Genomic DNA, 14,460 nt, shown 5'->3' with positions numbered 1-14,460 from the left:
CCAACTACTTACCCGTGTTTAACTGACCCGTTTGGCCTATGGAAAATGCCATATAGGTTTTGGAAAACGATTGTGAGCTACTGTTAGTCAGGTAATGACGCCAGTCACGGCTGTGGTTCCTATTTACTGGAGCAAATGAACATCGCCTGTGGCACCTAATTCCCTAGCAAATGTTATCAGCAAAGATCATCAGGAACAGTTTATCCTCATTCTCTTACCTCAGGGCTATCTTAAACTATGTTGTTTTCTGTCACACTCTATTTCAAAGGGAACCGCTGTCTTTTCATCCCACAGACATAATGCTGGTCCATTACATTGATGACATAATGATAACGATGCCTATGAGCAGCAACAATCAAGCACCCTAATTGACTTGTGGTCACAGGCTAGGAGACGAGTACTGTGAAAGTCCTGATTTTCGCTAAATAGATGACATTTCTAGGGGTCCAGTGGTCTGGAGCATGTCAGGATATCTCCTCTAAAATAAAAGACAAATTGTTTTTCTTTGCATCACCACTGCAAAGAAAGAAACCAATCCTCTGCAGGCCTCTTTAGATTTAGGTGGCAATGTATACCATATTTGGGCATGCTGTTCTGGCCTATTTACTGAGAACCCATAAGGCTGCCAGTTTTGAGTGGGATTTGAAGTAAGAAAATGTTCTGCAGCAAATCTAGGCTGCCCTGTTGCTTGGGCCTTATGACTCAGCAGACTGAATGGTTTTGGAAGAGTGTGGCAGGATGTTCTATGAAGCCCAATAAAATTCTCACAGCACAGAATTAGGGGATTGAAGTAAGGCTATATTTCCCCTTTTATTTTTGAAACAGGGTCGGGCTTTGTTGCCAGGTGGAGTGCAGTGGTACAATTGGCTCACTGCAACTTCCACTTCCAGGCTCAAGTGATTCTCCCGCCTCAGCCTCCAGGGTGGCTGGGCCTACAGGTGCACACCACTTCCCCTGGCTACTTTTTGTATTTTTTGTGGAGATGCGATTTAACCATGTTGCACAGGCTGGTGTCGAACTCCTGAGCTCAAGCGATCTGCCTGCCTCAGCCACCTAAACTGCTGGATTGCAGGTATGAGCCACCACACCTGGCCGAGACTATACTTTCCTTGCTTGACAATTATTCTCCATTGAAAGGCAGCACTGGTTTGCTACTAGGCCCTTTTTCCTTTTCTTTTCTTTTTCTTTTCTTTTTCTTTTCTTTTCTTTTCTTTTCTTTTCTTTCTTTCTTTCTTTCTTTCTTCTTTCTTTCCTTCTTCCTTCCTTCTTCCTTCTTTCTTTCTTCTTTCTTTCTTTCTTTCGTTTTTTTTCTTTTCTTTCTTTCTTTCTTTTTTCTTTTCTTTTTTACAGGGATTGTTATGTTGCCCAGGCTGGAAAGCAGTGGTAAAATTATAGCTCACTGCAGCCTTGAACTCTTGGGCTCAAGGGATCCTTCCACCACAGCCTGCCGAGTAGCTAGAACTACAAGTGTGCACCACCATGCCCAGATAATTTTTATTTTTTCTGTAGAGACAGAGTCACTATCTTGCCCAGGATGGTCTCAAATTCCTGTCCTCAAGTGATCGTCCTGCCTTGGTATCTCAAAATGTTGGGATTACAGGTGTGAGCCATCATTGTTGGCCATGACTGAATTTCTGACTATGGAACACGAAGAGATTTTGTGACTTGAACTGTCCATCATTAACGAGTGTTATCTAACCCATTCAATCATCAAATGGCCATATGCAGGCAGCATTCCATTGTTAAATATACATTGCATGTAATATGAATCCTAGAAAAGTGGGAAGGTAGAATTAACTGAACGAGTAAGTGGCTCAGACTCTCATGGTACTTGCCACTACTTCCCATAAGTCCATATATACAGCCTCAAAGAGAGTTCTCTATGAGCATTTAACAAAGCAAGAAAATGTAGGTCTGTGGGTCTATGGATGTGTTCGCATAGTTGGCTTGCAGCTGCTGGAAGTGGGCAGCAGTTGTCTTATAGCCCCACTCAGGAATGGCCCCTAAAGACAGAGGTATAGGAAAATCTTCCCAAATATGACATCTGATTGTTTACATGAAGGAAAGAGAAATGTCCTCATATACTGATCTATGCAGATTCATGGACAGAAGCTAACAAGTTGGCTGGCTAGTGAGAGTGTGAAAAGAACAAGGTAAGAATTTGGTGATGAGGAGGTTAGGAGAGAGATACATGCATGGCCTTTAGAGTAGGCCAGAGTGTGAAGGTGTTTGTATTCCTCGCAATTGTCCCCAGAGGGCATTCTTTGTAGAGGAGACTCTCAGCAATCAAGTGGATGAGATGATCATTCTGTTGATGTTAGCCAACCTTTTCTTTCAGCTACCTTAACGTTCGCTCAGTAGACCCTGAATAAAATGGTCATGGGAGCTGGAATGGGGCCTATATGTGGACTCGACAGCAGGTTCTTCTCACTGGAGCTGATCTCTCTAGCATCACTGTTTAATGGGCAATCTGCGTATCAGCAGAGACCAAAGGCTGAGGCATCAGTGTGATTCCATTCCACAGTGAACCAGATAGTCATCTGGTGGGAGGTTAGTTACACTAGACTCCTTTCATCATGGGAGAAGGCACAAAATGTCTTTACAGGAATAGGTACATAATCTGAATACAAATTTGCTTTTCATACTTGCAGTGCTTTTGCCAGCACCACTATGTAGACTCATGGAATGCCTTATTCATCAACATGGCATCCACCGAACAGTGCCACCAACAAAGGAACTCATTTTATTTTAGGATGAAGAAAATGTTAGGTGATACTCATCTCCATGGAATTCATTGATCTTATCCTGTGTCCATCATGCAAAAACATCTGTCTTGATATGTCAACTGAAGAATCACATCAACTGAAAAAGATGAGATTTTATACATTTGGAAAGGAGAGTTTTGTGGAGCCCACTCCGTTGCCCAAGATGGAGTACAGTGGCATGATCTCAGCTCACTGCAACCTCCGCCTCCTGGGTTCAAGCCATTCTCCTGCCTCAGCCTCCCAAGTAGCTGAAATTACAGGCACGTGCCACCACACCCGGCTAATTTTTGTATTTTTAGTTGAGACAGGATTTCACCATGTTGGCCAGGCAGGTCTTAAACTCCTGACCTCAGGTAATCCACCCACCTCGGCCTTCCAAAGCGCTGGGATTACAGGTGTGAGTCACCGTGCCCGGCCGCTGAGAGTTTTATTTCTCAAAAGGGGGTTGTGACCTGCGGGCTGGCAATCTAGCACGCTGGGAAGCAAAGTCTCTAGCTGGACACATCAAGAGAGGAGTAAAGGGAACAGGAATTGAAGCTAAGCAGATTGGCTAAGTATACACATTCGACAGGTTATAAGAGGAGCTATGATTATTCATGAAGGAGAGGCACAGGCATGCGTAGTAAGCTAACATGTAGGCAACAGGAGTCCCATGTTCACATTGGGATAGAGACTTAACATTTAGATGTATTACAATCAGGCTCTACACATCAAAAAGTGAAGCAGAGGACATGAAATTCCTCTGTGTGCAGCCTTTGTAGACTAGTCAGAACTACCCCACGGTCAGTGGTCTCTGATCAGGAAGAAATTCTAGTCAGTTGTATCAAACCACAAAAGGGAGGGGCAGCATCATGTGTCAGGTGGTTGGTTGATATCAGTGGTGGAGCAAATCTTTCAAAAGCGCTGGTTTCTGTTTAACTCTTAGGGAAGAAAGCTTAATGGCAGTTAGCGAGAGAGGGGGTAAAATGAGGCGTGTCCTATCTCTTATCCCATTATGGCTGGGAACTAAGTTTTGAAAGTTTGTCTGGGGCCCACTTAGCCTAGAGAGGGGCGGTTTAGTTGGTTGCAGCAGTTGGTGGAGGCATAGAATTTTATTTTATTTTATTTTATTTTATTTTTTGAGACGGAGTCTCACACTGTCAGCCAGGCTGTAGTGCAGTGGTGCAATCTCAGCTCACTGCAACCTCTGCCTACCAGGTTCAAGTGATTCTCCTGCCTCAGCCTCCCGAGTAGCTGAGATTACAGGTGCCTGCCACCAAGCCTGGCTAATTTTGTTGTATTTTTAGTAGAGACGGAGTTTCTCCATGTTGGTCAGGCTGGTCTCGAACTCCTGACCTTGTGATTCGCCAGCCTCAGCCTCCCAAAGTGCTGGGATTACACGCGTGAGCCACCGTGCCCAGCCTGGATTTTTTTTTTAAATTAAAAAAAATTTTTTTTTGCGACAGAGTCTCCCTCTGTGGCCCAGGTGGAGTGCAATGGCACGATCTCAGCTCACTGCAACTCTGATCCTGGGTTCAAGTGATTCTCCTGCCTCAGCCTCCCGAGTAGCTGAGATTACAGGTGCCTGCCAAAGCTGGCTAATTTTGTTGTATTTTTAGTAGAGACGGAGTTTCTCCATGTTGGTCAGGCTGGTCTCGAACTCCTGACCTTGTGATTCGCCAGCCTCAGCCTCCCAAAGTGCTGGGATTACACGCGTGAGCCACCGTGCCCAGCCTGGATTTTTTTTAAATTAAAAAAAAAAATTTTTTTTTGCGACAGAGTCTCCCTCTGTGGCCCAGGTGGAGTGCAATGGCACGATCTCAGCTCACTGCAACCTCTGCCTCCTGGGTTCAAGTGATTCTCCTGCTCAGCCTCCCGAGTAGATGAGATTACAGGTGCCTGCCACAAGCCTGGCTAATTTTGTTGTATTTTTAGTAGAGACGGAGTTTCTCCATGTTGGTCAGGCTGGTCTCGAACTCCTGACCTTGTGATTCGCCAGCCTCAGCCTCCCAAAGTGCTGGGATTACACGCGTGAGCCACCGTGCCCAGCCTGGATTTTTTTTTAAATTAAAAAAAAAAATTTTTTTTGCGACAGAGTCTCCCTCTGTGGCCCAGGCTGGAGTGCAATGGCACGATCTCAGCTCACTGCAACCTCTGCCTCCTGGGTTCAAGTGATTCTCCTGCCTCAGCCTCCCGAGTAGCTGAGATTACAAGCACCCGCCATCATGCCCAGCTGATTTTTGTATTTTTGTGGAGATGGGGTTTCACCATGTTGATCAGGCTGGAATCTAACTCGTAACCTCAGGGGATCCACCAGCCTAGGCCTCCCAAGTGCTGGCATTACAGGCCGTGAGCCACCGCACCGGCCAGGATTTTATTTTTATTTCTTAGAATGGTGAAATTTCCTGCTGAAAGCTCAGTAATGACACCAACTGGGTGGCAGCACCCAGCAAGTTTGGGATTCTGTCCTATTGAACCTACTATGTGCTTTACATCGTAGGCCAATATGTCATATTCTCTCCATTGTCGCCATAATGTATGGGTCCAAGATTCAAGGAGTAGAGGTAGGAGTGACCCCTCTCACTGAAAAAATACTTGCTTTCCATTTCTACATTTTGGACTCAGGGGGTTAGAAGTTCTAGTGCAGGAGAAATGCTTCACCAGGGAATGTGACAGGATTTGGATATTTGAGAAGCTGACACCCTGCTCTCTGGCCATTTTATGCTCCTCAATCCATCGAATAGCAGCATGATGAACAGGGGGCAAATAAGGAGTCACTGTACTGAGCAGGGTGGTCTATTTTGACCACTACACAATGAAAGAAGAAGGACTGTGTCTAGAACCAGGGGCTTTCAGTGGGCTTCCTCTCATCATTCTCTTGCTCAATAGTATAGGTCAATGAAAACTGGTAATTCAAACAAGGCAAGATTATAAGGACCCAGATTCAGTGGGGATAAAGGTTTCAGGAACTTCATCTGGTAATGTATCCTGTCCTGCTGAGATGCTGGAAGAGGATAAGGGAAACATGGAGTGAATGGTAGAAAAAAGAGGTATGATTATCAACTGAAGGCTTGCTTCCCATTTTAGAAGCACGGATTGTAGCTATTATGCTTATGTTAATAGCTCCTCCTTTCTCTTCTACTTTATGTAAAAACCACTAGTGGTGGCTAATATTTTAGATTTCATATGGGAGTATGAATGAATCAACATCACCCCGTAATGATACAGTAGCTGATAGGACTTGTACATTCTGTTTTGAGTACAAGAGTGTTTCATCCAGACAAAAAGCAAGAGTGGATGTAGAGGGGACAAAAGGAATGGGCAGTACTGGAAATTCTGTTTTCCCTTTCAAGATCCACTTTTAACCTTTCCACCCTGCTCTGTCCCCTGACCCATAAAAACTGCATTCACCAGCATTTTTTGCACTGTGACTTTTATCCTTTAGCCCATGGGAGGTATCAGCAGGAGATCAGATGGTGAAGGAGAGAAAGATTGGGGTATTTTCCAGACTCCCTCCCTGCTGGGATATGAATTGGTAGTGGCTATATTTCTCTACAGAAACCCACAGTTCCCATTGGGTGTTCCTTTTCTTGCAGTTACTGCTACAGCTCTCACTAGTTTTTGGTAAACGACTCCCTCCCCTTGCACCTTGAGGCTTAGGAGTGCTAATGTTTTCTAGTGTTGCTATCCCAGAGGTGCTTCACCACCTCTTGTAGGTTTCCCTTAATCCTGCCCATATCCTTGTGCATGGTTATTTCATTAAACTCTGTTTAATTATTCCTTTTAAGCATGTCATCTGCTTTCTGTCATGAACCCAGTGATATAATTCCTAGTACTGGTTTATATGTACCTTCTCTCTTCCTTTTTATGATCAATCTTGCCGGAGGATTGTCAATTTTATTAGACTTTTCAACCAATCAATTTTTGGTTTTATTGATCCTTTATAATGGATATTTTCTTTTTCATTAATTTTTAAAAGATACCTGCTTATTCTTAGCCAGGCATGGTGACTCAATACTATAATCCCAGCACTTCGGGAGGCCAAGGCAGGTGGATCACTTGAGGCCAGGAGTTAGAGACCAGCCTGGTCAACATGGCAAAAAACCTGTCTCTACTAAAAATACAAGAAAACTATCCCAGCTACTCCGGAGGCTGAGGCATAAGAATCGTTTGAACCCAAGAGGCGAAGGTTGCAGTGAGCCAAGATTGCACCAGTGCACTTCAGCCTTGGTGACAGAGCAAGATCCTGTCTCAAAAACAAACAAACAAAAAACCCCCTGCTTATTCTGGATTTTTATGAATATTTGCTATTTTAAAGTTTCTTTATTGCTATTTTCATTTACTCTGTTACTCTGTTATTGGATGCTTAGCTTTTGAATTTTCAACCTTTTTTCTTTATTTTCTTTCTTTCTTTATTTTATTATTATTATTTTTTGAGACGGAGTCTCGCTCTGTTGCCCAGGCTGGAGTGCAGTGGTGGGATCTCAGCTCACTGCAAGCTCCGCCTCCCGGGTTCACGCCATTCTCCTGCCTCAGCCTCCCGAGTAGCTGGGACTACAGGCGCCCGCCACCTCACCCCGCTAGTTTTTTGTATTTTTTTAGTAGACAGGGTTTCACCGTGTTAGCCAGGATGGTCTCGATCTCCTGACCTCGTGATCCGCCCGTCTCGGCCTCCCAAAGTGCTGGGATTACAGGCTTGAGCCACCGTGCCCAGCCGCCTTTTTTCTTTAACAATACAAAGGTGTAAGAGCATATTTTTTAAAAAACATCACTTTAGCTGCAACCCATAATTTCTGCCATTAGTTGTGATATGTAATATTTTTGTTATTATTGGTGCTAAGTATTTTATAATTTTTGACTTTTTCTTTGACCTGCGATTTATTTCAAAATATGTTTTTAAATTCCAAAGATGGTCATTGTCTTTTTTATAATTTTCTTTCTTTATCTTTTTGTTGTGGATTTACAATTTATTGCATTGTGGTCAGAAAATGTGAACTGGTTAAGATGATTCTTTGAAAGTGTTGACTTCTTAAAATTTTTATTTTTATTTTTATTTTTTCTTTGAGACAGAGTCTCACTCTGTCACCCAGGTTGCAGTGCAGTGGCACAATCTCAGCTCGCTGCAACCTCCACCTCCAGGTTCAAGCGATTCTCCTGCCTCAGCCTCCGAGTAGCTGGGATTACAGGCTTGTGCCACAACCCTGGCTAATTTTTTTTTTTTTTTTTTTTTTTTTTTTTTTTTGGTAAAGAAGGGGTTTCACCATGTTGGCCAGGCTGGTCTCAAACTCCTGACCACAAGTGATCCGCCAGCCTCGGCTTCCCAAAGTGCTGGGATTACAGGCATGAGCCATTGCAGTGGCTGACATTTATTTATTTTTATTTTTATTTTTATTTTTTGAGGCAGAGTCTTGCTCTGTTGCCCAGGCTGGAGTGCAGTGGCCGGATCTCAGCACTGCAAGCTCGCCTCCCGGGTTCCGCCATTCTCCTGCCTCAGCCTCCAAGTAGCTGGGACTACAGGCGCCCGCCACCTCGCCCGGCTGGTTTTTTGTATTTTTTTAGTAGAGACGGGGTTTCACTGTGATCGCCAGGATGGTCTCGATCTCCTGACCTGTGATCCGCCGTCTCGGCCTCCCAAAGTGCTGGGATTACAGGCTTGAGCCACCGCGCCCGGCCTACATTTATTTTTTTTAAAACCTAGTATATGGTTAATTTTTATATACGTTTGATGTACTGGACCACCAGGATGACACATTGCCTTTGTATGGATTAGGAAAATACATTCTATCTTCCAGCTAAATGCAGTACCACACTTGAACATGTGGTTTGGTAAGTGGAGCATGGCATGGAATTTGGCCCCCACTTTCCCCTTTGACGAGGTCCCTTTGATCTGTGAACCCCGCCCTGCTATTTGTTCTTCTTTTTTTCTTTTCTTCACTCCCTCCCTCTACTTCTGTTCATGTGTTGTAAAGGATGTTTATTCCAGTTGCTAGGTACAGTGTTCTATGTATAGCTACCAGATCAAGCATATCATTTGTTCAAATTTTCTACATCACCACTGATTATTTTGTCTGCTTCATCTGTCAATTTCTGAGAGACATGAACTAAAGACCCTGTCTGGGTGGTGAATTTGTCAATTTCTTCGCCTAGTTCTGTTAATTTTTGCTTCACATGTTTCAAAACTGTAATTGAGTACATTCAAGACTAGGATTGTTGTATTTTCCCAGTCAATTGAAACTTTTATGAATACATAGTAACCCTCTTAAACATAGTAATTATGTTTCTTTTACTTTCTTTACTTTTGAGACAGAGTCTCACTCTTGTTGCCCAGGCTGGAGAACAATGTTGCCATCTCTGCTCACTGCAACCTACGCCTCTGGAGTTCAAGCGATTCTCCTGCCTCAGCCTTTCAAGTAGCTGGGATTACAGAGATGCACCACCATGCCTGGCTAATTTTGTATTTTTAGTAGAGATGGAGTTTCACAATGTTAGTCAGGCTTGTCTCAAACTCCTGACCTCATGCGAACCACCATCCTCAGCCTCCCAAAGTGCTGGGATTACAGGCGTGAGCCACCGTGCCCAGCTTTCTTTTTTTCTTTCTTTCTCTTTCTTTCTTTCTTTCCTTCCTTCCTTCTCCTTCCTTTTCTTTCCTTCTTTCTTTCTTTTTCTTTCTTTCTTTTTTTCTTTTCTCTTTCTCTTTCTTTCTTTCTTTCCTTCTTCCCCTCCTTCCTTCTTCTTCCTTCCTTCCTTCCTTCTTTCCCTCCTTCCTTCCTCCTTCCTTCTTCTTCCTCTTCTTTCCTTCTTTCTTTCTCTTTCTCTTTCTTTTTTTTTTTTGACGGAGTCTCGCTCTGTCGCCCAGGCTGGAGTGCAGCGATCTCAGCTCATTGCAAGCTCTGCCTCCCATATTCACGCCATTCTCCTGCCTCAGCCTCCCGAGTAGCTGGGACTACAGGCGCCCCAAACACACTCGGCTAAATTTTTCAATTTTTAGTAGAGATGGGGTTTCACCGAGTTAGCCAGGATGTTCTAGATCTCCTGACCTCATGATCCACCCGCCTCGGCCTCCCAAAGTGCTGGGATTACAGGCGTGAGCCACTGCGCCCAGGCTTATTTTATTTTAAAGTCTATTTATCTGATTTTACCTTAATATCAGAAGAAATTGAAAGACAATTAAAATAAATTAAGTTACAACAGCTTAATTTTTGTTGATCTTAGTATTTGGCTGGTGTATTTGCCCCATCATTTCACTTTCAAACTTCTTGAGTCCCTGTGTTTTAGGGATGCCCCTTAAAAATAGCTAGATTTCAGCCGGGCACAGTGGCTCACGCCTGTAATCCCAGTACTTTGGGAACTCGAGGTGGACAGATCGCTTTAGCTCAGGAGTTTGATGAGACCAGTCTGGGCTGTTCACCAAAAAATACAAAAATTAGCTGGGTGTGGTGTCCCAGCTGTTCGGGTGGCTGAAAGTAGGAGGATTTCTTGGGTCTGGGAGGTGGAGGTTGCAGTGATCCAAGATCACACCACTGCACTCCAGCCTAGATGATAGAGCCAGCCCTTGTCTAAAAAAAAAAAAAAGCTGGAGTTCTTTAAACTCAGACTGATAATCTTTGCTTTTCAGCTGGAACATTTAGTTCATTTGTATTTATGCAATTACTGACATACTTAGGTTTAAATCTTCCTTTATTCTATTCTGCCACTTTTCCAAAAATTTTTCCTATTTTCTTGTCGTCTTCGGATTGATTGATTTTTTTTCTTTCTTCTTTCATTTTTTCCCCCTTTGCTGGTTTGAAAGATACACTTTTATGTTTGTAGTGGTTATCCTAGAAATGTTAATATTTATATTTAACTCAACTAAGATTAGTTTTAAAAAATACATTACCAATACCCAGCATTCTAGGAGATAGTCCCACACAGACTACAGTTTATAACAATGTTCAGCATACCAAAGACAGGCCCTAAGCACATTAGAGAACATATCCACACTACTGTGGAGTCCATTAGCAAACAACCTCTGCCTATGCATAGGGCTAGGTCTAGATATTTTGAATCCTTCTAACCAGTTCTGTGGGCCCATCTCCTGTCCTGTGTGATTTTCTTTTTAAAGTCTGACACCATCAACCTTCTTTAGCAGACTGCCATTGGGCTACAAGAGTGACTTATTGCTGTAAATATGTGGAAAGCTGGAAGTGTCTAGGAGTTATGTTTCTGCTGGGATAGCCTGTAGCCAACTGGCCAACTCCTGTGAAAGTATGAAAGCCCAGCTCCCTTGCCTCAAGCTGGACAAATCCTGAATAATCTATGTTCCATATATATCCCAACTGGATCAAGCAGAGGCTGGCACTTCATTTTGCACCATGCTTGGTCTCATCCTCTCTTCTGTCCTCTTTTCATCACTCCCTTACCTGTTTCTCCTGGGAGCACTTCCTTAATAAGCCATTTATGCTCAAATCTTCATTCAGGATATGTATCTGTTTTTTTTTTTTTTTTTTTTTTGACAGAGTTTTGCTCTTGTCGCCCAGGCTGGAGTGCAATGGCACAATCTCAGCTCACTGCAACATCTGCTCCTGGGTTCAAGCGATTCTCCTGCCTCAGCCTCCCAAGTAGCTGGGGTTACAGGCGTGCACCACCACGCCTGGCTAATTTTTGTATTTTTAGTAGAGACGGGGTTTCTCCATGTTGGTCAGGCTTGTCTCGAACTCCCGACCTCAATGATCGCCGCCTCGGCTCCCAAAGTGTTAGGATTATAGACATGAGCCACTGCACCAGGCCAGGTGTGTATCTGTTAAACCTGACCTAAGACAGAGCCTATGCATATGACAAAGCTTAGTGTACTATACAGCTCCCACCCAAAGACTGTTGGCCTATACAAACAGTCTCCATGCAGCGCACATAGAGATGTATCATTCTGGTGAGGGTGAAAAGTCTTTCTCTATAGATTAATATTAGTTCCTCTCCCTTTGCTGTCTGCCTCCTTAATTTCTCCACCCTTCCTCCAACTGCCTTCCTTCAGGAGGCATGACTTACTTGATGGGTCCTTTTGGAAAAAGAAACTGGGCATGTGTAGCCCAGCCTTTACCTCTCTATATAATCTTGGGAAGAGAGTAGGTGTTCTGCTCTGTTCTGCTCTTGTTCAGTGCTGCATGTGACTTGGTGGGTCAGTCTATTTCAGGAGTTTACTATTAGGAGGCCCAGTTGCTTGGAGATTTAACCACATTCTCCTAGATACTTCATCCTTTCCTCTTTTTTTTTTTTAAATTGATTTAGAACTTGGACAAAGAAAAGGAGTGTGTCATTTGGACTCCTCCAATCCCAGTGGATACTATTACCTTCATTTGATAGAGGAAGAAACAGAAGTATAGAGAAGTCAATTAATTTGCTAAAGGTCATGCACCTAAGTGGTAAAATCTGGGTTCAAACTCCTGCAGTGTAGAGTTAAGAATGTGGGATCTGGGCTGGGCGCGGTGGCTCTCGCCTGTAATGCCAGCACTTTGGGATGCTGAGGCAGGTGGATCACTTAAGCTCAGGGGTTCAAGACCAGCCTGGGCAAAATGGCAAAATCCTGTCTATACAAAAAATACAAAAATTAGCCGGGTGTTGTGGCACACACCTATGGTGACAGCTACTTGAGAGGCTGAGATGGGATAATGGCTTGAGCCTGGGAGGTGGAGGTTGCAGTGAGACGAGATCACACCATTGCACTCCATGCACTCCAGCTTGGGTGACAGAGCCAGACCCTGTCTCAAAAAAAAAAAAAAAAAAAAAAAAAAAAAGAATGTGGGCTCTGGAGCCTGACTGCGTGAGTTTGAAGTAGGACAGAAGAGGTAATGAAATGGAAGGGCAGGGAAACGACAATAAAAACTAAGAGAGAACAATGAGAGTTTTTATATCTGGCCCTATTTACACCTAGAAGACAGCCAGTACTAACACCTCACCTCTCACTTACCAAACTGTGGTCATCTCTTCCCTGTGACCCTGACAAACCTCTCCCTCACAGGGGTCTGGATCAACCTCTCTGCCACCCCTCCCAGGCTCAAGTGATCCTCCTGCCCCAGCCCCCTAGCAGCTGGGACTACAGGTACACGCCATCATGCCCAGCTAATTTTTTTCTTCAATTTTTATTTTAAATACTGGGGTATATGTGCAGGATGTGCGGTTTGTTACATAGGTAAACGTGCCATAGTGGTTAGCTGCAGAAATCAATCATCAACTAGGTATTAGTATGTTTGGGCATGGCATGACCCTTCTTCCCTCTCTGCCTCTTTTGTGGGATTCCAGTTCCCACCTGAAGGTCTAACTCTACCACCTGGCACAGATAATGAAAAGACCTTTTTCTGGCCAGGTGTGGTGGCTTCTGCCTGTAATCTCAGCACTTTGGGTGGCCAAGGTGGGCGGATCACCTGAGGTCAGGAGTTCAAGACCATCCTGGCCAACACGATGAAACCTGTCTCTACAAAAATATAAAAATTAGCCGGGCATGATGGTGGGTGCCTGTAACTCTAGCTACTCGGGAGGCTGAGGTGGGAGAATCGCTTGAACCTGGGAGGCAGAGGTTGCAGTGAGCTGAGATCGTGCCATTGCACTACAGCCTGGCTTTTTTTTTTTTTGAGACTCCGTCTCAAAAAAAAAAAAAAAAAGAAAAAGAAAGAGAGAAAGAAAGAAAAAGGAAAAAGGAAAAGATCTTGTTTTCACCAAAGGAGCACTATAGATGGAAGGAGACAAGTAGATTGGTTTGGCATAAACAGCCTTAGCATAAAATGCAGAAATTATCAGGTAATTTATTCTAAATAACTTTTCTTCATTGTAAATCTCAAAAAACCCTTTGCATTCATTCTTTAATTATTTTGTTATTTTGTCTTGCTTTGCTTTTATGTGCTTCCTTTTTGGTCCCATTATTTGTCTTTACTGAGATGGTAAGTTATAAGATTGCTTGACCTTACAGTAACCTAAAATCGACCTATCATTCCATGCATCAGACTGTCAACATTGAAACTACCCAATCCCTGGCCTCCACCACAGCCCTCAGTCCCTGAATAGCGCATTGGTATCCATGAGCTTGTGAGATCACCAGAGAAAAATCCCCCAGCTGTTGAGATAATACCAGATGCAGATAGCAAAGAGCAGGCAAGCCAACAACAAGGATGCAGAAGATTTAATAGCTTTGCAATCTTATAGATCAAAAAGCCAATTAGCTCTGAGTAATTCCTAAAGGAGTCATCATACTATGTAAAAATAGTTCTGCAGTTTCTGGAAGAAGAGAAAACCAGCCTCAAAGGGCATCATTGCACTCAGGTCATATCACAAGTGTGACATACTGATTACTATGCATACTGCACAGTTCAATGTTTGGAAGAAGAAATCACTGTGATACGTGGCAAGGTAAGTCACAGTACAGGAGAATATTGTAGCTCAATGGTTCTCAAAAGGGGACTATTTTGCCCTCTGGAGAAATTTAGCAATGTCTGCAAATGGTTGTAATAACTGGTGTGTGTGTGTGTGTGTGTGTGTATGGGGTCTGATACTGACATCTAGTGAGTCAAGTCCAGTGACGTTGCTAAACATTCTACAATGCAGAGGACCCCTGCCCCCTGGTCCCCATCCCCCCATTCCCACACAAAATGTATCTGACCCAGGTTGAAAGCCCTTGTTGTAGATTACACAGAGAAGTATACATAAGTAGCAAGATAGTGCTTCTTGTATCACAGAAGCCACTTTGTAATAA

The sequence above is a fragment of the Trachypithecus francoisi genome, unplaced genomic scaffold, assembly GCF_009764315.1.
Source record: "Trachypithecus francoisi isolate TF-2019V2 unplaced genomic scaffold, Tfra_2.0 Contig00144, whole genome shotgun sequence".
Taxonomy (NCBI): domain Eukaryota; kingdom Metazoa; phylum Chordata; class Mammalia; order Primates; family Cercopithecidae; genus Trachypithecus; species Trachypithecus francoisi.
Note: the sequence above shows the minus strand (reverse complement) of the source record.